The 27,140-nt window shown below is 39.0% G+C and overlaps 1 protein-coding gene across 3 annotated transcripts in view; it reads right to left on the bottom strand.

The window, feature by feature from the left end:
• Positions 1-27,140, bottom strand: part of ARHGAP24 (Rho GTPase activating protein 24) — a 466,342-nt gene that overhangs the window by 217,605 nt on the left and 221,597 nt on the right. Inside the window, exon 1 of one of the 3 annotated variants that reach the window (XM_052641700.1) lies at positions 3,098-3,384. The exons of 1 other annotated variant lie outside the window; for it this stretch is intronic. The gene's annotated coding sequence lies outside the window, so the exon portion shown is untranslated. Of the gene's footprint in view, positions 1-3,097; positions 3,385-27,140 lie in introns of those variants that run through there. One more of the 3 variants, XM_052641702.1, reaches the window with a different exon arrangement.

Raw genomic sequence — 27,140 nt, 5'->3', positions numbered from 1 at the left:
GTAATATAGTTCTCACGTAAAATATACCTCATGTGTCAAATTTTCTAAATAGGTATGAATGTGAAAATTAAATTTTAATTAACCTCAAATAGTCAAGTAGAGAAAACTTTTACTGAATTTACACAGTATCCTTTCCATGTGAAAATAACTCATCCCATTTAACTGACAGTAGGGGGCAAAAATAAGCAAAATTTGCACTTTTTAGATAATGTTTCTACATTTATGCAGACCCTAAATCCACTGTTGCAAACAAAAGATAGTCCCTAGTTCACTGTTTCAAACAGAAAGAGTTTGTCATATATATCACAAAATGCTTTTACACCTAGGACCAATTTCTGCAGTGACTAGGTGAACCTTTTTTTTTTTTTTTTTAATAGTTTCAGTTTGAAAAGGGCCTTCAATACAAAAGACCTCACACCATAATTCTTTATAAAGCTCTATGATCAAGGAATTAGCAGTGGATTCTTATTAAAGCTGGAATGTAGAACTACCCTGGACTCAATTTATAGCTTCATGTATTGTCTAACATATCCAGTTTTAATTTCTTTCTTGTGTCAAACAGAATTAATGATCAAGATCATTGAGAAACCAGTGATCCATTTTGCTCTGAAATGCACTACATAAAAAGTGTGGGAAGATAAGAAAACATACATTCAGCTACTAAATTCAATGTTTTATGGCATTTTCAGCTTAGAAAAAGCTGTAAGTAAGAGAAAGATGCAGTTTTTAAAAACCAAGATATAATGGAGACAGTTAGCTTTAATTTCCTCTTTTTTTCCCTAAAGTTTCATCAGCACACAGAAGAACTGCATAGATTAGATGACAATGATCATTTTTCCTTTTCTCTCTTTTCTACCAAGCAGTATGCTATTTCTCAGACACACATGCATGTGAACAGCATATGTGTGAATGGGGCTAAAATAGTGTACTTAGTACTTGCCCACTCATGCACGCTCAGTTGTGTCCAACTCATTGTGACCCTGTAGATGGACTGTAACCTGCCAGGCTCCTCTGTCCATGGAATTCTCCAGGTTAGAATGTTGGAGTGGGTTTCCATTTCCTTCTCCAGGGGATCTTCCCAATCCAGGGATCAAACTCTCATCTCCTTATCTCCTGCATGGCAGGCAGATTCTTTGCCACTGTGCCACCTGGGAAGCCCAGTATTCGATTAATACTAATTAATATTATAGTCCCCTTGAAATTGGTTAGTCACTGATTCCTTGACACATGCCTCCGGTAATTGTGTAAAAAGGAAAACAAACAGCACTTTCTGTATCTGATGTAGGAATGAGGTGGTTATCCCAGAGCCACTTCCATGGCAACTTCTACAGAACACAACTAAGAGTTTGGACACAAACCAAAAGCCTCCTAAGCACCTAAAATAGATGTCACTATGTCTGTGCGCTTTGGCTCTGCACTTTGCTCATAAAAGATTTTCTTGGGTCTTTGGATAAAGTTATAGCCTCTCATTCCTTCCATATTTTTTTTTTATAAACTTGTTTATTTTCTGGTTCTCTTGTGCACAGCACAAATGACATGATCATTACAAAGAGATGGTTGAAGCTGAAGAGAGTTATTAGAGGAATACAAATTGTCCACACGAGCAGGTAAAGAAATCACAGTCCCAAATGGATGATGAACACAAGAAAAAAAAGTCCCATAAAAATAATACAATTTTTTAAAGCACAGTAATTATGTGACCTTATGACGTAAAAGGGATGGCCTTACACACCACAGAATAGACCCCGCAAGTATTATTATGTTATAGAATAAGTCTATGATGTGTATTCATGACGACAATACTGAGAAACTCACAAAACTTTGAATTTAGTCCTCTCCAGAGAGAGAGTAAAATATCTAAGGCTTCCCAGGTGGCTCAATCGTAAAGAATCCGCTTGCCAATGCAGGAGACTTGGGTTCTATCTCTGGGTTGGGAAGATCCCTTGGAAGAGGAAATGGCAACCCAATCCAGTATTCTTGCCTGGGAAATCCCATGAACAGAGGAGCCTGGTGGGCTACAGTCCATGGGGCTGCAAAGATTTGGATACAACTGAGCACATACACAATATTATAGTAGATTTTAGAAAGATAACTCTCCAAAAAATGGCTAACTTCTCTCTAAACTTTTGGAGTTTTCAGTAGTAAACTTCTAAGCTTTCCTTTCTGGAAAGTCCATAGATAGAAAACTCCTTAGTTCTCTGTTACTTGTTTACTGACCAGCAGCAAATACTATATATAGTATTAGTTAACCAGGCCTCTGGGGCAAGAGGGACTTCTCAGATGACAGTGGTACATGGGGTCTTATCTGTCTGCTCCACTGCCAGGTGGGCTCTTCTGCTCTGAAAACCCCTTCAGAGCTCAGTTATTTGAACTCTTATAGCAAACATCACCCTTGGAAATGCTGTCCCTTTAAGGTGGATGAACTTAATAAGATAAACTTCATCCAAAAATTTAAAAAAAAAAAAAAAGAAAGTTTCCCAGAATTTGTAAAACTAAATGGGGGTAAAGGGAAGGAAGGGTTAAAATGAACAAGTATAGAAACAAACTAAAGATAAAACTCCAGTTTAAAAACTCATGTTTTCCAGGTCAGATACACCAAGCTGTGATGAGGTCAGGGAGACTTGACCCAGATAGTTAAAGGGCCTGGGCTTGCCCTATGCTGGTTCCCTTATCTGATTGACTCTATAGGTTCTGCAGTTCAAGCTGACAATGGATTAACCAATCTCTGCCCCTCTTCCCCAAGTCAAGAGCATTCTGTACATTCTATAATATTAAAGCATATCCTGCTTTATTCAACTGGAACAATAAAACATAAAAGCCATCCATGACAAGACTCAACAAAGGACAAAACTAAACTAAGATTCAATATAAAATAACAACAATTATTAGTTTCCTAAAAGCAAAACAAGATCTTAGCAGCTTCAACCAACAACAGCTACAAAACAATAGTGAAATGCTCAAGAGCTAAGATATTTTAAGAGTGTGTTTTCTCTCAGAATAGAGGCAGAGTGGAAGAAAAGGGTCAGATGATCACAGAATACTTGTGGCTGAAAGAAATGAACCTTGAAGGAGATTTCTATGAGTTAAAAAACAGTACCTTATAAGCAACTGGTCTGGTCTACTCACAGCTGTTTCCAGTGTCGACTCTTGTTTAACTGTCTACTGACTTCAGTTTAAAGTTGTTGGCAAAAAAGTACAGAGCTTGTCTGGAAAGTGCTGTTGGGACATAAACCATTCCTTTCAAAGCGGTGGTAGCTGTATTAAGTTTTCTTGTAGAGGGGGATAGAAATCCTTCCTGTAGCAAATCTTCTTCCTCCTTCCCCTCAGACTTAGTCAGTATCCTCCTATCCCTTATATTGAAGAAAGAGACAGAGAGGGAAGAAAAAAAAAAAAAAAAACCTGCCAGGAAATATACCTTAAATAATGTAGTATTTGAGCATTTAGAAATAGACCAAAAAAAGGGGGGGGGGGGGTTAAAAATGAGAACCAGAGAAAGCACATCAGGATCTTAAATATAATTTAGCCCAATGCCTTCACTTTGTAAATGATGTAAGTGATGCCTAGAGAAAATATGATTTGTGCAAAGTCACTCACGAAGCTCATATGTGTCAGCTAAGAATAGTTATTGGATTTCACAACTCCCAGTTCAAGGCTTTTTCTATTACGCTATTGTACCCGAGGGGAAATGGTTTACCTTTTTCCTCTGCATCCTTATAGAATACCCGCATGAGCTGGCAGGGAGAAGTAATACAATGTCAGAACCACCTGTTCTCACAAAAAAAAATTTCCCTCCACTTCACAGTCCTTAATACTGAACATCTCTGTCTCTAATGTCTAATTTCTTCTATATTTAGGAAATAATATTTTCCTCTGCTGATTTTCCAGAATATTTTTTATGTCTTGCCATTTTTCAGGGGGTCTGAAGATCCCTTAGTCCTTACAGAGGACTCCTGTAAAGGACGGAGCTGTGACAGTTGGTTAGAGTAAGTAGTTGTTACTTGGCTCTTGAATCAGAAGTACATTATCATTACCAAAAATCTCTGCTTCTAAATTGTCAAAAAAAATTTCACCATATATACAAGTTTATTTTTTAATCACTTTTGTAAAAGATCTTTTTGATGGGGACCATTTTTAGTCTTTACTGAATTTGTTACAATACTGCTTCCTTTTTTATATTTTTGGCCATGAGGCATGTGGGATCTTACCTCCCCCACCAGGGATCAAACCAACCCACTCTACATTGGAAGATGAATTCTTAACCACTGGACCACCAGGGAAGTCTGCTATTCTTGACTATGACTTTTCATATATTTTGTTAAAGATAAGATAAACATCACAATAATTTTTATTTGGTACTGTCACATCACTTTTTCTACTTATATATGAGAAATTATTTTTCTTGAACTGAAGGGATGATTTCTTTATTATAACTTTTAAAAAAAGTTTCCTTTTGAAATAATTCATTCACTTACTAAACAAATATTAATTGAATATTTATAAACCTACCTCATCCTTCCCTTGTGGAATATAATAACTGACAAGCAATAGCTTTTTCAGAAAAGTGCATAAGTTTCAAATAAAATCAAAGGGTTTAGATGGGAAGTAAGGCCAGTTTTCTATAACGTATGTTTTTCTTCATTCCCACACATCAACCATGTGCCCAACATTTACTTACATTCTACCCATTGAGTCATTCACTCTCAGAAACATCCATTCTAGGATCAGATAAGCCAAAATATGAAGTGGCCAGGCTAAAATTGCTCTGGTCACTACTGATCTTTCTATTTGATGTGACTTCTTAAAATATTAATGTCCAATCAACTTTACATGCTATGACTCAAGGACACAATTAACTAAATTCTCACATCATTAAAGACCATTTTCAAACTTTTACTCATTCCTTATCTCAGAAATTCACTGTTTCATTTTGATATTTCTTGTCCACTTTTAAGATTCCATTTATCTATGCTTGTCCTGGTCTTTGGCAGAAAGCAATGTAATTGTGAACAAATACCTATGAAAGTATACTTTTTAAAATAAAAATTGGATTAGATTTTTAAAAACATTTTCCAAAGTGTTGAGTAATTAACACATACCGTATAAATCTTCCAACCTTGACAAATAAACAGTTGATATTCAGAACATGTAAATGTTGAGAGAGAGATCTTGTAATATTATACTCTGTGCTTCTTGACACAATGGTAGATACTATTTTCCCTTTGTTCTTAATTAATCTTGCTTGATTGAGCTCTAAGAAAATGAAAACCCCACAGACATTAACATCTAATCTACATTTATACCTGACACTAATATGTCAAATACAACAAGAGTTTGACACACAGATGTGTACTCCTTGGGTTTACTAAAATTTTTCCATATTTTTCCTTTACTTCTTAAGCTTTTACTCTTTATTTGAACATTTGGCCTTTTGGATGTTAGAAGGGGCAGGAAGGAAGTGTGAGTAAAACCTTAAAAGAGAAGTAGGCTGTGAGAAGACACAGAGATTCAGATGGAATGACTGACGTCAGGGTGATTCAGGGCTGTTGAGTAGACTCAGGGGAATAAAAAGGTGTAGAGAGAAGTCACGTATCAGCAGGTTATTTAGAACAGAAGTGGGTTGAGTCACAGACAATAGATTATAGGTACTGATTTCAGGAACCAAAGTCTCTCAAAATAGGGTAAGCAAAGAAAGAACCGGCAATTTTGGTGACCAGTGCAAGCAACAGGAAATTGGCCCTCAAACTTACTTTGTAATTCATAACTCTGTTCCTTTCTCCCCATTGAGAGGAAAGCAGTTGCTGTCAATATGTGAAATTTAGCACCATCTAAAATAACACAGTGGTACACAATCATTTAAAAAAATCCTACCTCTTTATATTTAGGTCTCTTGGACTTACTCCAGGTTGCCCTACTCTGGGCATGCTCTGAATTTCAGAATCCCTAGGTAAGTTTAGAGGGGAAGAATTACTGTGTTATGAAGATGGAATCTATGGAGTTGAATTCCACTGATGGGAGTAGCACTTAGAGCAGAGGTGAACTCCAGGGCAGATTGTATTAACACAGCAAGGCCGTCGGAATTCTCCAACTTTCAGTCTCGTCCTCTCAATTTTCAGGTTTACAGTACGGTTTGTACTAAAGAATCCCAGAGAGCAGTTTTGTGATAGCAGGGAAGGGAAGTGATCACGTGAACAGCTGTTAGATTATTTTGTGTTCGGGAAGAGTTTTCATAGGTGGACATTTTTAACTGTCCCAGGAGACTGACGCACATAAAAATCTCAAGCATCATCAGCTCTCTTAAACTAGTTCAAGCTCCTGCTTGCCCTGTTGCCTTCTCTGTTCACAGTCCAGTCTCCTCACAGCAGCCAGAGTCACCGTTCCCCTCTTCATCTCCTCTGTTGGTTTTCATCATCTCCTGCTTTATATCATCCAACGGGTTCCCATCATCTCTCTCCTTCATTCCTTTCAGTTTCCCATTATCCTCTGGTTCACACTGTTCAATCATTTGCCATTATTCCTCACTTCATCCCTACAATGGTTTCCCATTATCCTCTGGTTCACACTGTCCAAAAATTTCCCTTCATTCTCTGCTTCATCCCTATCATGATATCAGTATGGCCAAAATCAATGGCCCTCGGTATAAATCCAGCCTAGCCACAGCCTCCTAGGCTCTTCATCATTTTGCCCCCATTTATCTTTCCTACTTTCCTAAATTCTGTTCCATTTGTCTAGAAAGTGCCTCCCTCATATCTTCACAGAACTATTCTCTTCTCAGCATTCAGAGCTCATTATAAATGTTTCCTCTCCAGAAAAAGAATATCCTGACCACTCTGGTTAACCATCCTCCCGACCACATACACACACTCTTTCTACCTCGTTTCTCTACTTTGGTTTTTCTTCACAGCACTTACCACTATCCAAAATTATCTTTGGTTCTTTTTTAGTTATTCATTCATTTAATTAGTTTAAATATGTTCACTGTATTTCTTCTAGAATAAGCTGCTATATAATGCAGGGAGCACACTCTGGTGCTCTGTGATGACCTAGATGGGTGGGAAGAAGGGAGGGGATATCTATATACATATGTATAGTTACGTGTATATATATATATATATATATATATACATGTGTGACTGATGTTATGTGTATACATATACACATGTATGATTGATTCAAGTTGCTGTTTGGAAGAAACAAATAATATTTTGTGAAGAAATTATGGGCTGATTTAAAACAAATAGAATAAGTTTTATAAACTTAATTATAAAATATTATCAGAAATGTATCAGTTCACTTCAGTTCAGTTGCTCAATCGTGTTCGACTCTTTGTGACCCCATGAATAGCAGCACACCAGGCCTCCCTGTCCACCACCAACTCCAGGAGTTCACTCAAACTCACGTCCATCGAGTCAGTGATGCCATCCAACCATCTCATCCTCGGTCGTCCCCTTCTCCTCCTGCCCCCAATCCCTCCCAGCATCAGAGTCTTTTCCAATGAGTCAACTCTTCGCATGAGGTGGCCAAAGTACTGGAGTTTCAGCTTCAGCATCATTCCTTCCACAGAAATCCCAGGGCTGATCTCCTTCAGAATGAACTGGTTGGATCTCCTTGCAGTCCAAGGAACTCTCAAGAGTCTTCTCCAACACCACAGTTCAAAAGCATCAATTCTTTGGTACTCAGCCTTCTTCACAGTCCAATTCTCACATCCATACATAACCACAGGAAAAACCAGAGCCTTGACTAGATGGACCTTAGTCGGCAAAGTAATGTCTCTGCTTTTGAATATACTATCTAGGTTGGTCATAACTTTTCTTCCAAGGAGTAAGTGTCTTTTAATTTCATGGCTGCAGTCACCATCTGCAGTGATTTTGGAGCCCCCAAAAATAAAGTCTGACACTGTTTCCACTGTTTCCCCATCTATTTCCCATGAAGTGATGGGACCGGATGCCATGATCTTCGTTTTCTGAATGTTGAGCATTAAGCCAACTTTTTCACTCTCCTCTTTCACTTTCATCAAGAGGCTTTTGAGTTCCTCTTCACTTTCTGCCATAAGGGTGGTGTCATCTGCATACCTGAGGTTATTGATATTTCTCCCAGCAATCTTGATTCAAGCTTGTGTTTCTTCCAGTCCAGCGTTTCTCATGATGTACTCTGCATATAAATTAAATAAGCAGAGTGAGGGTGACAATATACAGCCTTGACGTACTCCTTTTCCTATTTGGAACCAGTCTGTTGTTCTATGTCCAGTTCTAACTGCTGCTTCCTGAGCTGCATATAGGTTTCCCAAGAGGCAGGTTAGGTGGTCTGGTATTCCCATCTCTTTCAGAATGTTCCAATTTATTATGATCCACACAGTCAAAGGCTTTGGCATAGTCAATAAAGCAGAAATAGATGTTTTTCTGGCGCTCTCTTGCTTTTTTGATAATCAAACAGATGTTGTCCATTTGATCTCTGGTTCCTCTGCCTTTTCTAAAACCAGCTTGAACGTCTGGAAGTTCACCATTCATGTATTGCTAAAGCCTGGCTTGGAGAATTTTGAGCATGACTTTACTAGCATGTGAGATGAGTGCAATTGTGCGGTAGTTGGAGCATTCGTTGGCATTGCCTTTCTTTGGGATTGGAATGAAAATTGGACTTTTCCAATCCTGTGGCCACTGCTGAGTTTTCCAAATTTGTTGGCATATTGAGTGCAGCACTTTCACAGCATCATCTTTCAGGATTTGAAATAGCTCAACTGGAATTCCATCATCTCCACTAGCTTTGTTTGTAGTGATGCTTTCTAAGGCCCACTTGACTTCACACTCCAGGATGTCTGGCTCTAGGTGAGTGATCACACCATCGTGATTATCCAGGTCATGAAGATCTTTTTTGTACAGTTCTTCTGTGTATTCTTGCCACCTCTTCTTAATATCTTCTGCTTCTGTTAGGTCCATACAATTTCTGTCCTTTATTGAGCCCACCTTTGCATGAAATGTTCCCTTGGTATCTCTAATTTTCTTGAAGAGATCTCTAGTCTTTCCCATTCAATTGTTTTCCTCTATTTCTTGGCATTGATCACTGAAGAAGGCTTTCTTATCTCTCCTTGCTATTCTTTGGAACTCTGCATTTAGACACTTATATCTTTTCTTTTCTCCTTTGCTTTTCGCTTCTCTTCTATTCACAGCTATTTGTAAGGCCTCCCCAGACAGCCATTTTGCTTTTTTTCATTTCTTTTCCATGGGAATGGTCTTGGTCCCTGTCTCCTGTATGATGTCACGAACCTCCGTCCGTAGTTCATCAGGCACTCTATCTATCAGATCTAGGCCCTTAAATCTATTTCTCACTTCCACTGTATAATCATAAGGGATGTGAATTTGGTCATACCTGAATGGTCTAGCGGTTTTCCCTACTTTCTTCAATTTAAGTCTGAATTTGGTAATAAGGAGTTCATGATCTGAGCCACAGTCAGCTCCTGGTCTTGTTTTTGTTGACTGTATAGAGCTTCTCCATCTTTGGCTACAAAGAATATGATCAGTCTGATTTTGGTGTTGACCATCTGGTGATGTCCATGTGTAGAGTCTTCTCTTGTGTTGTTGGAAGAGGGTGTTTGCTATGACCAGTGCATTTTCTTGGCAAAACTCTATTAATCTTTGCCCTGCTTCATTCTGCATTCCAAGGCCAAATTTGCCTGTTACTCCAGGTGTTTCTTGACTTCCTACTTTTGCGTTCCAGTCCCCTATGATGAAAAGGACATCTTTTTTGGGTGTTAGTTCTAAAAGGTCTTGTAGGTCTTCATAGAACCGTTCAACTTCAGCTTCTTCAGCGTTACTGGTTGGGGCATAGACTTGGATTACAGTGCTATTGAATAGTTTGCCTTGGAGATGAACAGAGATCATTCTGTCGTTTTTGAGACTGCATCCAAGTACTGCATTTTGGACTCTTTTGTTGACCATGATGGCTACTCCATTTCTTCTGAGGGATTCCTGCCCGCAGTAGTAGATATAATGGTCATCTGAGTTAAATTCACCCATTCCAGTCCATTTTAATTCGCTGATTACTAGAATGTCGACGTTCACTCTTGCCATCTCCTGTTTGACCACTTCCAATTTGCCTTGATTCATGGACCTGACATTCCAGGTTCGTATGCAATATTGCTCTTTACAGCATCACACCTTGCTTCTATCACCAGTCACATCCACAGCCAGGCATTGTTTTTGCTTTGGCTCCATCGCTTCATTCTTTCTAGAGTTATTTCTCCACTGATCTCCAGTAGCATATTGGGCACCTAATGACCTGGGGAGTTCCTCTTTCAGTATCCTATCATTTTGCCTTTTCCTACTGTTCATGGGGTTCTCAAGGCAAGAATACTGAAGTGGTTTGCCATTCCCTTCTCCAGTGGACCACATTCTGTCAGACCTCTCAACCATGACCTGCCCATCTTGGGTTGCCCCACGGGCATGGCTTAGTTTCATTGAGTTAGACAAGGCTGTGGTCCTAGTGTGATTAGATTGACTAGTTTTCTGTGAGTATGGTTTCAGTGTGTCTGCCCTCTGATGCCCTCTTGCAATACCTACCATCTTACTTGGGTTTCTCTTACCTTGGGCAGAAGTTACAAATAAGATCAGAAAGATAAGATTTAGGCTCTTTTTAAACCTCATCATTCCCAGTGTTCAGAACAGTGTCAACTCTAAAATAAGTCTTTGATCAACACTTCTTGAATGAATTATTTGTTGTCCCACCTGGGTTACTACTCTTCATTCAACAAGCATCTAACCTAAGTCCACAAGCATGAGGGCAAAGACTAACCCACCTTTACAACTGATGGAATCCTGAAAATCTCTTCGTGGCTCAGCAGCTAGGCATCTCAGAAATAAAGAGCCCCTGTTGGACTCTAGGTATGTAACTGTACCTACACAAGGGGACTCTAAGCCCTTAAATTTTCCTAACACAAAGGCCAGAGTATACCTTTGACTTGCCAGAATATCCTTTATGGATACATGCACCAAACTAGGTATGGGATTATATTTGCTAGAAGGTCCTGAGAGCTTCCGGGTATTTCCTTTGTTTCCTAAACTCTACAGTAACTGCCTTTATTTAAACAGCAGATATATCCAACAACAAATTCTATCCTTTCCAGGTGGTTTCGAGAAACTGCTCTCCGCTGCCAACTCTTCAGGAGAAGAAGCTAAATCTTTGCATTCACAACATATGTTTTCTAAATGAAAAGGGGGAAGACTAAGTAATTTTAGAGAGGTGAGCTCACAGATAATCTCATCCACCACCTCAGTCCTCCTCCACACGGATTCAGAGCTCTCCAGTGAGCTGTAAATTGGATTGCCTCCATCTCCTGTCCTGCTGCTTCCTAATCACCTGTTCTAGTGAGTCAGCCTCTGGGTCCTGGGGCTCAGATGCACTGTGGGACGATGAGACTGGCTCAACACACGCTGGGTCCAGTCACATCAGAAAGGTACTGAAAGGGAAACTTCCCTGATGGTCCAGTGGGTAAGACTCTGCCTTCCAATGTACGGGGTGTGGGTTCAGTTCCTGACTGGGGACTTAGATCCCACATGCCTCATGGCTCCGCCCCCAAAAAAACATAAAAAAGAAGTTAAATAAATAAATAAGAAGCAATATTGTAACAGATTCAATAACAAATTTTACAAAATGGTCCACATCAAAAAATTTCTTTAAAAAAGAAACATGCTAATGTGATGGTGGGCAAACACAGGGGGATTCTTTGTTAGGAAGAAAATGACTTTTCCCAAGCACACACACACAGCAGTTGTCCCCTAGGACACAATGATGTAGAGAAAATCCCTTGCCAAAACATTGTTGCCGCTAAATGGAAAATAGCATCATATAAAATAATGCTGGAAAATAATGTTGGGAAAAAAATGCCCTTTTCTTATGTACTAAGATTAAATATTACTCTAAATACATAGATGCCACTTATTTAGTTAATAAATCAAGGCTGCAAATGTTTTTTTATTGCTTTCTATGGACAAGGTTTTGGGCTAAGTCATGAGGTCTCTCATCCTGGAGTCTGAAGTCAAGTCTGCCTTAGGAAACATCACTATGAACAAAGCTAGTGGAGGTGATGGAATTCCAGTTGAACTATTTCAAATCCTAAAAGATGATGAAAGTACTGTACTCAATACGCCAGCAAATTTGGAAAACTCAGCAGTGGCCACAGGACTGGAAAAGATCAGTTTTAATTCCAATCCCCAAAAAAGGGAATGCCAAAGAATATTCAAACTACTGCAAAATTGCATTCATCTCACATGCTAGCAAAGTAGTGCTCAAAATCCTCCAAGCCAGGCTTCAACAGTATTAGAACCAAGAACTTCCAGATGTTCAAGCTGGTTTTAGAAAAGGCAGAGGAACCAGAGATCAAATGGCCAACATCAGTTGGATCATAGAAAAAGCAAGAGTATTAAAAAAAAATGTACTTCTGCTTTATTGACAATGCCAAAGCCTTTGACTGTGTGGATCACAACAAACTGTAGAAAATTCTCCAACAGATGGGAATACCAGACCATCTTACCTGCCTCCTGAGAAATCTGTATGCAGGTCAAGAAGCAACAGTTAGAACCAGACATGGAACAATGGACTGGTTACAAATTGGGAAAGGAGTACCTTAAGGCTGTGTATTGTCACCCTGCTTATTTAACTTACATGCAGAGTACATTATGTGAAATGCTGGACTGGATGAAGCACAAGCTGGAATCAAGATTGCCAGGAGAAACATCAATAACCTCAGATACTCAGACACCACTCTTACGGCAGAAAGTGAAGAAGAAATAAACAGCCTCTTGATGAAAGTGAAAGAGGAGACTGAAAAAGCTGGCTTAAAACTCAACATTCAGAAAACTAAGATCTTGACATCTGGTCCCATCACTTCATGGCAAATAGATGGGGAAACAATGCAAACAGTGACAAACTTTATTTTCTTGGGCTCCAAAATCACTGCAAATGGTGATTCCAGCCATGAAATTAAAAGACACTTGCTCCTTGGAAGAAAAGCCATGACAAACCTAGACAGCATATTAAAAAGCAGAGACAGTCCTTTTCTGACAAAGGTCCTTCTAGTCAAAGCCATGGTTTTTCCTGTAGTCACGTATGAATGTGAGTGTTGAACCATAAAGAAATGTGAGCATCAAAGAATTGATACTTTTGAACTGTGGTGTTGGAGAAGACTCTTGAGAGTCCCTTGGACTGCAAGGAGATGCAAACAGTCCACCCTAAAGGAAATCAGTCCTGAACATTCATCGGAAGGACTGATGCTAAAGCTGAAGCTCCAATACTTTGTCCACCTGATGCGAAAAACTGCTGCTGCTGCTAAGTCGTTTCAGTTGTGTCCGACTCTGTGCGACCCCATAGACGGCAGCCCACCAGGCTCCCCTATCCCTGGGATTCTCCAGGCAACTGACTCATTGGAAAAGATGCTAATGCTGTGAAAGATTGAAAGAGGGAGGAGAAGGGGATGACAGAGGATGAGATGGTGGGATGGTATCACCAACTCATTGGATATGAGTTTGAGCAAGCTCCGGGAGTTGGTGATGGACAGGGAAGCCTAGCATGCTGCAGTCCGTGGGGTCACAAAGTTGGACACAACTGAGTAACTGAACTGAACTGATGAGGTCTCTATAATAATCCCTTGTTATATCGTGGGATGATAATATTTCTGTATCTAGAATACAAAATTCCCTAGGGAAATATGTTCTCCCTTCCTTTCTTTACCTCTTTATTTTCTTCAGTTTATTGAAGCCTGTATTTATTAAGCTCATATAATGTGCAATGTTTGAGTAAAAAGAAAAATACAAAATCCAACATAGGGGATCTTGGAGGTGAAAGAAGTCTACTGACTATTGGGGAAATCAACACTGAATTATAAGAGAACACAATGGAAGGCTTCCCTGATGGCTCGGTAGTTAAAAAATAATCCACCTGCAGGATATACAGGATCCTGTATCCTGCAGGGATACAGCAGATGCTGATTTGACCCCTGGGTTAGGAAGATCCCCTGGAGAAGGAAATGGAAACCCACTGCAGTATCGTGGCTGCAAAATCCCATAGGGAGAGGAACCTGGTGGGCTACAGTCCATGGAGTCTCAAAGAGTTGCACATGACTGAGTGACTGAACACACACACATGTGGCACTGTAAGAGGGGACGTGACCGAAGAAGGCTTCCATGAGGAGGTGCAACCAAGAAACACTTTGAGTGCAGCAGGAAAGGAAAAGGACTACCATTTCAGGCAGGAGATGAGGACAGACTTGGGCCACTTCAAGCAGTTCTGCAGAGCTGGAAGGTAGAATGAATGACATACAGTAATGGGTAAAACATGCAGAAAGAAATACAGGCAACGGCCAGAGTCAAGAACCTAGGATTTATCCTGAAGATTATGGGTAGCTACTAAAGGATTTTAAACATTGGCTATTTTGGCTTTAGACTGCTAAGTAGAAAAAGAATTTAGGAACAAGTGGTCTAAAGGATGACTTAAGAGGATGCTACTATACCAATGTAAGACATTGTGATGGTCTGGAGGGACAGAAATACAGAGATGATCTCAAAAGATATTGAAATTGTTCCATAGGTAGGAAGATATAGGACAGACAAACTTACTTCCAAAATGTCCATAAAATCATTACAGAAAAATGTATATAGTGTTAGATGTGCATGAAAATGTAAATCCTTATTATATAAAAAACATTTTCCATAAATTCTATCCATTTGCTGATTAAGAAGCCGAGGCAGCAAACTTAAAAGAGTGATAGCAGAATTTGAACTCATGTTCTCATGGCTACAATATCATATTTTTTACACTGAATTGTCCATCCCTTTTAGGAGATCATAGATTTTGGACACCTTTTTGAACTTTGGTGACTAGGATTGAAGAAACTGGAATATAATTTGGCAGGATCTTAAAAGATTCCTTACTTAGGCAGACTGTTTAGATTTTTCAGGTATAAGCATGTTTAGATTTGAAATTCAACACAAACAATGGGCTTCCCCAATAGCTCAATAGGGTGAAGAACCCGCCTGCAATAGAGGAGACATGGGTTCAACCCCTGGTTCAGGAATATCCCTTAGAGAATGAAATGGCAACCCACTCCAGTATTCTCGTCTGAAAAATGCTATGGACAGCATAGCCTGAGGGCTACAGTCCAAAGAGCTTTAGGAAGTCGGTGAGTGAATAAACACACAAACAATTGTATTTGCATTGTGTCTATGAAACTGTATGTTTTGCTCCCTGCAAAAGCACAAACCCTTCATCAAATTCCTCTTGATAATCTAATCATTTTAAGCCTGAAAGATTTATTCCCACTCTATAGAAGGATAGCCAGTTGAAACCAAAATGAAAGTCGACTTGGCAGATATCCTAGTTCAATCAAGTCAAATACTGAGTTTTGAGTAGAATGCAGTTTGAAAGACAAATCAGCTTCAATGAGTCTAGGAAGGGAAGATGCAAAACTCTTGAGACACTGAAAACAGAAAGGGGCAGACAGCTCAAACAGGAAAAAAAATGCTGAGATTTGCCTTAGAGTTGGAGGAGGGAATTCCTTCTCTAGCATATTTTGCAGCTACTACAGGTAGGATAACCATAGAGTTCACTATCCAAAACTTGACTCGTTTAGATTAAAAAGAGGCACTGATTAATTACAGTGGGATAGCAGATAAAAACTAGGGCTCTTATAGAAAAACCAGGATATGCACCATCCTACCTAGAGGTTTGCATTAAACCTGTCTTTCAGATGATGATATTATCAAAAATGAGGTCATTGGTTTTAAAGTAACTGGCTCTTAAAGTGAGTCAGGATTGAAAAAAAAAAAGAATTTTTATACAACTTGGACAAGGTATTCAAATACATATACAAGGGTCAGATCAACTGAACCATTTGGGATGTAATAATCCTTTTAGTTCCATAGTTTATTGTATTAAAAATGATGTGGAACAATAAGAAATGACACTTCACTTTAAGACAGTAATATACAGCAAGTATACAGTGTCTAGTAATAGTAGTGTTAGTTGCTCAGTTGTGTACAACTTTGAAACCCCATGGATCGTAACCCACCAGGCTCCTCTCTCCATGGAATTCTCTAGGCAAGAATACTGTTGTAGGTAGCCTTCCCTTCTCCAGGGGATCTTCCCAACCCAGGGATCAAACCCAGGTCTCCTGTATTGCAGGTGGATTCTTAACCATCTAAGTATCTGGTATCCCATAAAAAGTAATGTATTCACATACACATTTTGGCTATAAAATATAAAGATAGTCTAGATGGGTACCCTGAGCTATTTTGATTGTTTCAAAATAAGCACAGGCCTTATCTTTCAATGCATTAACTATAACAGTCAATAACACCAAACTGAGTAGAATCTCAATCCACTCTCCTGCCCCACTTTTAGATTTTTTTTTCCTTAGATGAAAATATCCTTTCTTATATGGCAAAGTTCCTTACTAAGCTGGACAAAAGGAAGGATGAGCATAGCACAGGAAGAAACATTCTCAGGTACAGACAGGAGATATCAGCCACAATTAATTAGGTTTCCAACCTTGCACAAAACAATGGACTTCACTGGGGCTTAGTTTTCTCCTGTTTAAAAAATGAGAGGGTTTAGTTAGAACACATCAGGGGTTACTTCAGATGTGAAGCTGGACTATCCTCTGAGATAATTATCTCCCATATGTTTTATATTTGTTTAAGGTTTATTCACCTATGAGGGCTAAAGATCTGTTGCATCATAAAAATACTAAAACAGCCAGTTATTGAAGAAACAACTGCGCTGGTAACCACAATTGCGATTTTTTAAAAGATTTTCCAGAATAAAAACATAGACAGTGGGGAAACATTTAATTTTTTAGGGTATAATAGGAGGACTGTTAGGATTTTCTTCTGGGAAAAGTCATCAGATACAAAATGCCGAACCACCTAGAGCTTAATATTTTTAAGATATTAAGCTTCTTTGGGCTCCCCAAACCACTGAATTTATACAGAAAAACAGATTTTTCTCAGAAGCGTGGAGTTGCTTCCTGACACTGCCATTTTTAACAAGGAAAGAATGAATCCACATTTACAAGACAGTGTTGGAAATAAATAGAGAAGGCTCCTCCCTGCGCTGTAGTCCTTGACAAGTTCCTAGATACATGAGCATGGTTCAGAAAATTATAAAAACAAAGTGCCCATCAATTCTTTGACACTGGACCTCAAGATTCAAGGCCAACAAATACAAGGAAGTCAGACTTTCCCCCCATATTATTTTGATTCCTTTCCAATGCATAAATAACATATTTCCTTATATATCAATGATTACTAATGATCAATGCAAAGAAATAGAGGAAAAGAACAGAATGGGAAAGGCTAGAGATCTCTTCAAGAAAATTAGAGATAACAAGGGACTATTTCATGCAAAGATAGGCTCAATAAAGGAAAGAAACAGTACGGACCTAACAGAAGCAGAAGATATTAAGAAGAGGTGGCAAGAATACACAGAAGAACTATACAAAAAAGATCTTAATGACCCAGATAGCCACAATGGCGTGATCACTCACTGAGAGCCAGACATCCTGGAGTGCGAAGTCAAATGTGGCTTAGGAAGAATCACTACCAACAAAGCTAGAGGAGGTTATGGAATTCCAGTTGAGCTATTTCAGATCCTAAAAGATGATGCAGTTAAAGTGCTGCACTCAATATGCCAGCAAATTTGGAAAACTCATCAGTGGCCACAGGACTGGAAAAGGTCAGTTTTCATTCTAATCCCAAAGAAAGGGAATGCCAAAGAATGTTCAAACTACTGTACAGTTGCACTCAATCACACACTAGCAAAGTAATGCTCAAAATTTTCCAAGTGAGGCTTCAACAGTATGTGAACTCAGAACTTCCAGATGTTCAAGCTGTATTTAGAAAAGGCAGAAGAACCAGAGATCAAATTTCCAACATCCACTGGATCATGGAAAAAGCAAGGAAATTCCAGATAAATATCTACTTCTGCTTCATTGACTATGCTAAAGCCTTTGACTGTGTGGATCACGACAAACTGTGGAAAATTTTTCAACAGATGGGAATACCAGACCACCTAACCTGCCTCCTGAGAAATCTGTACACAGGTCAAGAAACAACAGTTAGAACAAGACATGGAACAATGGACTGGTTCAAAACTGGGAAAAGGGTATGCAAAGGCTGAATACTGTCACCCTGCTTATTTAACTTATACAGAGTACATCATGCAAAATTCCAGGCTGGATGAAGTACAAGCTGGAATCAAGATTGACAGGAGAAATATCAATAAGCTCACCATATGCAGATGACACCACCCTTATAGGAGAATGTGAAGAGGAACTAAAGAGCCTCTTGATGAAAGTGAAAGAGGAGAGTTAAAAAGCTGCTTAAAACTTAACATTCAGAAAACAAAGGTTATGGCATCCAGTCCCATCCCTTCATGGAAAATAGATGGAAACAGTGAGAGACTTTAATTTTGGGGGGGCTCCAAAATCACTGCAGATGGTCACTATAGGCAGAAAATGAAAAGACGCTTGCTCCTTGGAAGAAAAGCTATGACAAACCTAGACAACATATTAAAAAGCAGAGACATTACTTTGCCAACAAAAGTCTGTATAGTCAAAGCTATGGTTTTTTCATTAGTCATGTATGGATGTGAGAGTTGGGCTATAAAGAAAGCTGAGCATCAAAGAATTGATGCTTTTGAACTGTGGTGTTGGAGAAGACTCTTGAAAGTCCCTTGGACTGCAAGGAGATCAAACCAGTCAATCCTAAAGGAAATCAGTGCTGAATATTCATTGGAAGGACTGATGCTGAAGCTGAATCTCCAATACTTTGTCCATCTGATGAGAAGAACTGACTCGTTGGAGAGGGCCCTGATGCCGGGAAAGACTGAAAGAAGGAGGAAAAGGGGATGACAGAGGATGAGATTGTTGGATGGCATCACCAACTAGATGGACATGAGTTTGAATAAGCTACGGGCGTTGGTGATGGACAGGAAAGCCTGGAAGGCTGCCATCCATGGGGTCCCAAAGAGTTGGACATGACTAAGCGACTGAACTGAACAAAAAATAATGAAGATGAATATAATGTAAAATTTAATGTTTCTACCATCTTAACCCTCACAAATTCTATTATTAAGGATCAAAAGTTGTAGTACATCCACCCAGATGGTCTATTCATTCGTCCATACAACTATCTACATCTGCTCACATACATGTATATTTGTACACATAAATACATATGTATATCTACAAATCTGGTTTTCAAAAGGTAAACACTTTCCTTATTTGCCTCAATTTTTGAAATTATTAAAATGTGTTTACCTTTAGAGACAAGCAAGCAAACATAATTACACATATGTCTTCTTTAATCATCATAAATTTCTCTCCTCCATTCTTAATAACTTGAACTTACACAACTTCTCAGGTGGCTACAAAAAATAAATGCAATGACATTTTACTGGCAGTCAAGAAGCTTAACAAAATGAGTACCTAACAAACGTTTACCGACTTGAATGAATCACACCACGGATCCTAACCTCATCAATGTGGAAGAAGCTGCCATTAAACAATCTCATGTGAATTGACTTCCTTACTATCCATTTCCTCTGTTTTGAAAGTGTTCAAGAATTGCTTATTTGAATACTTCTTAAGCATTGCTTTTGTGTGAGGATTTGTCTGTTTCAAATATGAATACTGTATTTTTCATCACCATATGACCACTAAGCATTAAAAAACCATACTTGAATTAGATCCATCTTCATAAAAAATTGTTCCCTGCAATTTCCTTCATTTTAGTCAACACATTGTTGAATCTATTAATCCCAGCATTCTTATTTGAGATTACAAACGTCAATGAGTATCCCCCATAGTTCTAGGGTGAAAAAGTAGTCCCACAGGCCAGTTTAGCCAGTGATTATTGAACTGGTAAGATAATTACTGGCAGTTTTAGCTTACTGAGAAAATAATTTTATTTTTCTAATCTTAGTCAGTAGATTCTTTGCAACCCCATGGACTGCAGCCTACCAGGCTCCTCTGTCCATGGGATTTTCCAGGCAAGAGTACTGGAGTGGGTTGCCATTGTCTTAGATTCCTTTAATTTGGAACACATCCTCAATCTTTGTCTTTATACATCTTAAAATTTTTAAGGGTACAGCAAATTATTTTATAGACTGTCTCCCAGCTTGCATTTGCCTCACATTTCCTCAGTATTAGACTCAGGTTATACATTCTTGGCAGAAATGTCAGGGAAGTGATGTTTTCAACGTGTAATAGCAAGAGGCACATAATGGGAAGAAAATTCAACAAAGAAGAGATACATGCATACATATAGCCGATTCACTTTGCTGTACAATAGAAATGAAAACATTCTAAAACAACTATACTCCGAAAAAAAAGAAAAAAGAATCACATGACATCAGGTGGCACTGAAATTGATGAAATTTGGTCCGTTTTCTTATCATACTCTTACCCAGCAGTTTTTAGCACCCATTGATTATTTCTATAATTATTAGCTGTCATTTTATTGTAAAAGAGAGCTTTCCCATCCCATCTATGTATGTATGTATTTACTTGTTTATATTAAAATAAACTCATGGATTTTTATTTTATTCAATTATTTATTATATATTTTAATATCAAAATTATTTCAAATGTGGCCAGTAGGAGCCCTTTCAGCCGAGATCCTCTGTCCTTTTTCATGGCACTATAATTCTTTGAGCACGTTCTTATTTCTGGGACAAACTATTTCAGGGTTAGCTATATGTTCCCTGCCCGAGACTCAAATGAGTCTTCTCTCCTTGATTTGTCTTAATGGAAAACAGCATTTAGAAACCATATGCCATGGGACTTCCCTAGTGGACCAATGGTTAAGACTTCATCTTCCAATGCAGGGAGTGCAAGTTCAATTCCTAGCCAGGGAACTAAGATCCCACATGACTTGTGGCCAAAAAAAACCAAAATGTAAAACAGAAACAAAATTGTAAAAGTTCAATAAAGATTTTAAAAATGGTCCACATCAAGAAAAACTCTTGAAAAAAACAAACATGCCAAACACTCATACCATTGTTTCTACTGTCTTGCCAGACATAGCTAGGGGAAAAAATTAAAGATACAGTATATATGCACACACACAGAGTATATATTTTATTTATTTAATCATATATTTCAATTTCTCACAACATAATTGGACTCGCAGGTTTAAAATTATGGGCAATTATTACTTACACTTCCATCGCCTTTCCCATCTTTTTCCACATTTTTAAGTACATATAAATATCTCAAAAATAGTAAGAATGATGCAATATCTACCTTCTGTTCTATAACTGTGTGTGTGTGCATGTGTGTGTGTGTGTGCACATGTGTGTGTTCAGTTGCTCAGTCATGTCCAAATCTTTGCAATCCCATGGACTGTACCCCACCAGGCTCCTTTGTCCACGGGTTTTGCCAGGCAAGAATACTGGAGTGGGTTGCCATTTTCTTCTCCAGGGGGATCTTCCCGACCCAGAGATCAAACACATGTCTCCTGCTTAGCAGCAGATTCTCTACCACTGAGCCCTAGCCCTTCCCGCTTGGGAAGCCCTAGTCCTAGAGTTAAATTAATTCAGTGTCACTGTGAGAATTTTATCATACATTCCCATTCTTGAGTTTTGATTTTGGTTTCACAAAATCCACACTTGAGTAATTTTTTTTTCCAGGAAGGCAGATAGGTATTATATCTTTGAGAATATACTCCTACAGCAGCTTGATGGATATATTTTCATTGGTATCACTTATTATCCTCCAGTATCTCCTGGCACTCACAATTTCTATGATGTCAGAGGTAAGCCTGTATTGTTTGTTTTTCCCTTTCTATGCAACTTGATTTTATTTTATCATCTGGATGACAGTAGAATTCTTCTTTTTCCCTTAACACTAGATAACAGGTTATGTTTGGATATCCTGTTTTATGTCAACTTGATGGACCCACTCATTGAATCTGCAGACCCAGATACTCTTATTCTTTTCTTCTTTCAATATGTTTTAAAATATTTTCCTTTCCATTCATTGGTTTTCACCCTTCAGAGATACCCATTTTTCCTTCTTTCTATCATCTTTTTGCTAATTATTCTAATTTCTGTATCTTCCCTCTCCTTTTGCCACAATTATTTCAAGCATTTCCTTCATGCCAGTGATCTCATCTGTAATTCTGTCTTTCTTGATTCCAATTTATCTGTTAGATTTATAAGAGTCTTGTTAAAGTTCTCAGTTTGCCTCCTCAGCTCTGAGCATTTTTTTTTTCTGTTGTTTTATCATTGCGTTCACATCTATGGAATTCATGGTTTTTCTTTAGATAATGTATTTTCTTTCATAATGCATAACATTGAGTACTCATGGAGGACTTCAGATTTCTATCTCATTTTTATCTTATCTTAGGTAATTTTTTCAATCTATATTTGACAGGCTAGTTTCATTTGTTTTCATCTTCCTTCCTTTGTTTTTAATTATTTACTTTTTTACTGTTACTATTTTGCTAGAGCATGTTTGCAGGTTGTCATGCCAACTCATTTCACTGTGCTCATGGTTAACAAAACCTGCACATCTAAACAATCTCTTTTCTCTGAGCCTGTGAGCATGAATCTCTTTGACACTCTTCCTACCTTGTAAGAACACTGTTTATCTTTCCTTCAAAGCAAAGATGTCCGGACATTTCTTTAGGAGTCGGTATGTTTCTTTGATTGTACCCACAGAAATGTCTTAAGATTTTCAAATTTAGACCAATTCCTTTCCTCAACAGTACTTCCAAGGGCCTAGTTATAAACAAAAGTTGATAATGTAAGCACTGCAGCCTTATATATACAAACATGGACTGTATTCTCCAGTTCACACATCAGAGAATCATTTGCCAAACAAAAACAAGGATAACAGAAATTTAATTCCTACCAAGCATGTCATAGTTTGGGAAGAGCCTCTCTTTCTCTCCCCAATCATATCTGACATTTGTTAGCAACAGCTAGAAATGTTACAACTGCTGTGGCTAAAGCATAATACTAAAATTTGAAAATATGTTTTCTTTCTTCTGTAATAACTTGCCCTGCCTTGCAGTCGACTGGCTGAAAAGCAGACGCCCCTTTTCTTCCTCCCTCTCAGGTACTCCAGTTGGTTTTGTTGTTGTTGAGATGCCCTAAGTCTCCAGGGCTTTCAGCCGATGCAAATAAACCTTCTTCCTCGTCCATGGGCTTCCCTGATAGCTCAGTTGGTAAAGAATCCACCTGCAATGCCGGAGACCCCGGTTTGATTCCTGGGTTGGGCAGATCTGCTGGAGAAGGGATAGGTTATCCACTCCAGTCCTCTTGGGTTTCCCCTTGTGGCTCAGCTGGTAAAGAATCCTCCTGCAATTTGGGAGACCTCGGTTTGATCCCTGAGTTGGGAAGATCCCCTGGAGAAGGGAAAGGCTACCCACTCCAGTATCCTGGCCTGGAGAATTCCATGGACTGTAGAGTCCATGAGGTCACAAAGAGTCGGACACGACTGAGCGACTTTCACTTTCACTTTTCTCCTCCATAGGAATGACAGAAGCTGTATAGTCTTACATCACATAATGAAGAGGATGAAGCATTCATATGAATGTGCTTATGCATCACGTGTGTTTATATAACCTGGTCACATAACACATACATTACCAACACACATATGAAAATTCAAAAGAAAATAAAGCACCTATATTCAAAAGCAGAGACATTACTTTGCCGACTAAGGTCCATCTAGTCAAGGCTATGGTTTTTCCTGTGGTCATGTATGGATGTGAGAGTTGGACTGTAAAGAAGGCTGAGCGCCAAAGAATTGATGCTTTTGAACTGTGGTGTTGGAGAAGACTCTTGAGAGTCCCTTGGACTGCAAGGAGATCCAACCAGTCCATTCTGAAGGAGATCAGCCCTGGGTGTTCTTTGGAAGGAATGATGCTAAAGCTGAAGCTCCAGTACTTTGGCCACCTCATGCGAAGAGTTGACTCATTGGAAAAGACTCTGATGCTGGGAGGGATTGCGGGCAGGAGGAGAAGGGGATGACCGAGGATGAGATGGCTGGATGGCATCACGGACTTGATGGGCATGAGTCTGAGTAAACTTCAGGAGTTGGTGATGGACAGGGAGGCCTGGCGTGCTGCGATTCATGGGGTCGCAAAGAGTCGACACGACTGAGCGACTGAACTGAACTGAACTGAACATGGAAGGGGCTTCCCAGGTGGCTCTAGTAATAAGAACTGCCTGCCAATGCAGGAGACACAATAGACATGGGTTTGATCCCTGGGTTGAGAAGATCCCCTGGAGGAGGGCATGGAAACCCACTCCAATATTCTTGCCTGGAGAATCCCATGGGCAGAGAACCCTGGTGGGTTATAGTCCACAGGGTCGCCCAGAGTTGGACACGACTGAAGCAACTTAGCATGCATGGACACATCTACATGGAAATAGAGAGTTGGAAGTAGTGCAACCTAGAGAAAAAAATTCACTGAAAGCCAAAACATTAAAATATTATTACCTGAAGACTTGAGCTGGCAAGGAGAAACACACCATTTAAGATTATTTATTAAACATGAAAGTTATGAGAAAGTTTTTCGTTTGATGTTGAGAAGCCGAAAAAGACAAGCAAATCCCACACGGTTTGTTTTTTTCAAGTTAGAGCTAATGAATGACCTTAGGGACACGGGAAGTCTTAGTCTAGCGGGAAGCACTTGGCATAAGCGGAGAATTTTATGTTTTCTATGATTTATGCTTTCATCCTGGGAGATTTTTCTTCTGTTTTTCACATGCTGTGTTTCTCTGTTTGTGGTCTCTGGTTACAAAGGGACAAGTGTACACTCTGCCAGTAGATGCTGGGCCAGCCATGGCTGTTCTTCTCAATCTTAGCAACATATGATCACCTGCAGATCTGCCTGAAAATACAGATTCTGATTCTTGCCCTAGGGAGAAGGTGGAAACCTGAGAATCTGATTTTCTTACACATCCCAGTTGATGCTGCTGGTCAGAGGGTTATACTTTGAGGGGCAAGGATCTGCACACTACTGATTTAAAAGGTATGATTCTGTTTAAATGACCAAGAGATACTGTAAGGGCCAAGGAGCAAGGGGTTCTTTCAGTGTTAAACTGCACTCCTGACATTTACATGCATGCTAAGTCACTTCAGTTGTGTCCAGCTTTTTGCGACCCTGTGGACTCTGTAGCCCGCCAGGCTCCTCTGTCCAGGGGGATTCTCCAGGCAAGAATACTGGAGTGGGTTGCCAGGCCCTCCTCCAGGGGATCATCCTGACCCAGGAATCGAACCCAAATCTCTTATGCCTCTTGCATTGGCAGGCAGGTTCTTTATCACTAGTGCTACCTGGGAAGCTCCCAGACATTTGAACAAGTGCAATCAATTCCAAAACCTTCTTCTAATAATTTTATTATTCACTCCTTTCTTGTCTTTCTTTATCTCTATTGACTTTTCCAGTTCCCAGCTCCTAGCTCCTTCTCCATTTCCTTCTTTTATATATAGAAGGATGGATGAATCACAATATTCAAAATTAAGAAATGGGGACATTATTTAGATGGATTCTCCCTTCAGGGCTTTAAGTATTTTGATCCTGCATTTCCATTGTTGATATTATTTTAGGCTGAAAATAGGTTGCAAAGAACAAGACATCTGACTCAACAGTAAAGTACAGCAAATCAATGTGTTTATTGTTTGCACAAACTGTAATCCGTAAGTCATTAAGGGTGGGAAAAAAACAAGCTTATACTGACAGAAATAAAAGTTACCCCAAGACTAAAAACAACCCTGTGCCCTTGAGTGTAAAACTATCTCTTGTCTGTTCTTAACGTTTCATCATTAAAGGACTATGCTGTCCATGATATTTCACGTTTTCAATGACGGTGGCCACTGATTTTTTAAAAATGTACTTAATATTTGAAAAACTGGTTTCTCTCTTGACACCTAGAATTAAATTTTCAATTTTCAAATCTCTTCTTACTGTCTATTTCCATGATCTTTCATAGTTATTTTGCTAGGTTTTTTCCCTATGAAACTACAAACACGTAGTAATTTTTAAACTCAATTGCATGTTTTTAATATATAAGAAGCTTGCTAATAATAATTTAAAAAAAGAAACAGCAGATGCCCATAGCTCTTTATTTAAACCATGATTGTATTTGGAGACCTAAGAGAATATGAAAATTTTCTTACCCCTAAGAATTTTTCTATTCCTTCCTCAAAAATCTTTGCACATCCATACCTTAAAAAAACCTCTTGATTCATTTTTTTTTCTAGCATTTACTTGCTAAATATTAATTATTCATCCTGAATCCATACATTGCACTTAGGTGCTCTGAAGTTAGTGAACAAATCAATCAAACTTCATAATTCCACTCACAAGCATATTCTAATATTGTACTCACTACACAATCAAACTCATAAACCATAAACAGAATTATTCTCACATCAGTATCACCAAATTAAGTTAAAAAGCACATTTTAATCCATAGCAAGTTTTCCCTAAACTTCTCTTCATCTAGAATGTATTGTGCATTCAACTTAAGAGTGGACTTTCATTTAAACATTAGCTCAGGAATTAAAACTTAATGCTTGATTCCTGATCAGTCATTCATTAAACGGTCAATCAAATATTCTATCTTTATGATATGGAAGCAGATGCAGATGAAACCTTTCAAAAATAGTCAGGCATTTGTGCCAAAGACAAAAATCTCCAGATCCTCCCCCATGATGATGCCTTTTACAGGACAACAATTAAGTGTACCTGGATTGTTTAAATGTAAACACATGTAGGAGTACTGTAGGTTTCCTGAATTGAAAAATGGGAAGCTGCTGTAGAGCTCAGGAGCTCAGCTCAGTGTTCTGTGGTGACTTAGAAGGATGGGATGCTTTGCCTGATGCTGGGAAAGACTGAAGGCAGGAGGAGAAGGGGACAACAGAGGACGAGATGGTTGGATGGCATCGCCGACGCAATAGGCATGAGGTTGAGCAAGCTCTGGAAGTTGGTGATGGACAGGGAAGCCTGGCGTGCTGCAGTCCATGGGGTTGCAAAGAGAAAGAGTCAGACATGATTGAGCGACTGAACAACAACAACAAGAGGGGTGATGTAGGGGTTGGTGTGGGAGGGAGATTCAATAGGAAGGCTGTATAGGCATACATA

This window comes from Budorcas taxicolor, chromosome 6 (genome assembly GCF_023091745.1).
Source record: "Budorcas taxicolor isolate Tak-1 chromosome 6, Takin1.1, whole genome shotgun sequence".
In the NCBI taxonomy this organism is placed as follows: domain Eukaryota; kingdom Metazoa; phylum Chordata; class Mammalia; order Artiodactyla; family Bovidae; genus Budorcas; species Budorcas taxicolor.
This window is presented reverse-complemented; position numbering and strand designations above follow the sequence as displayed.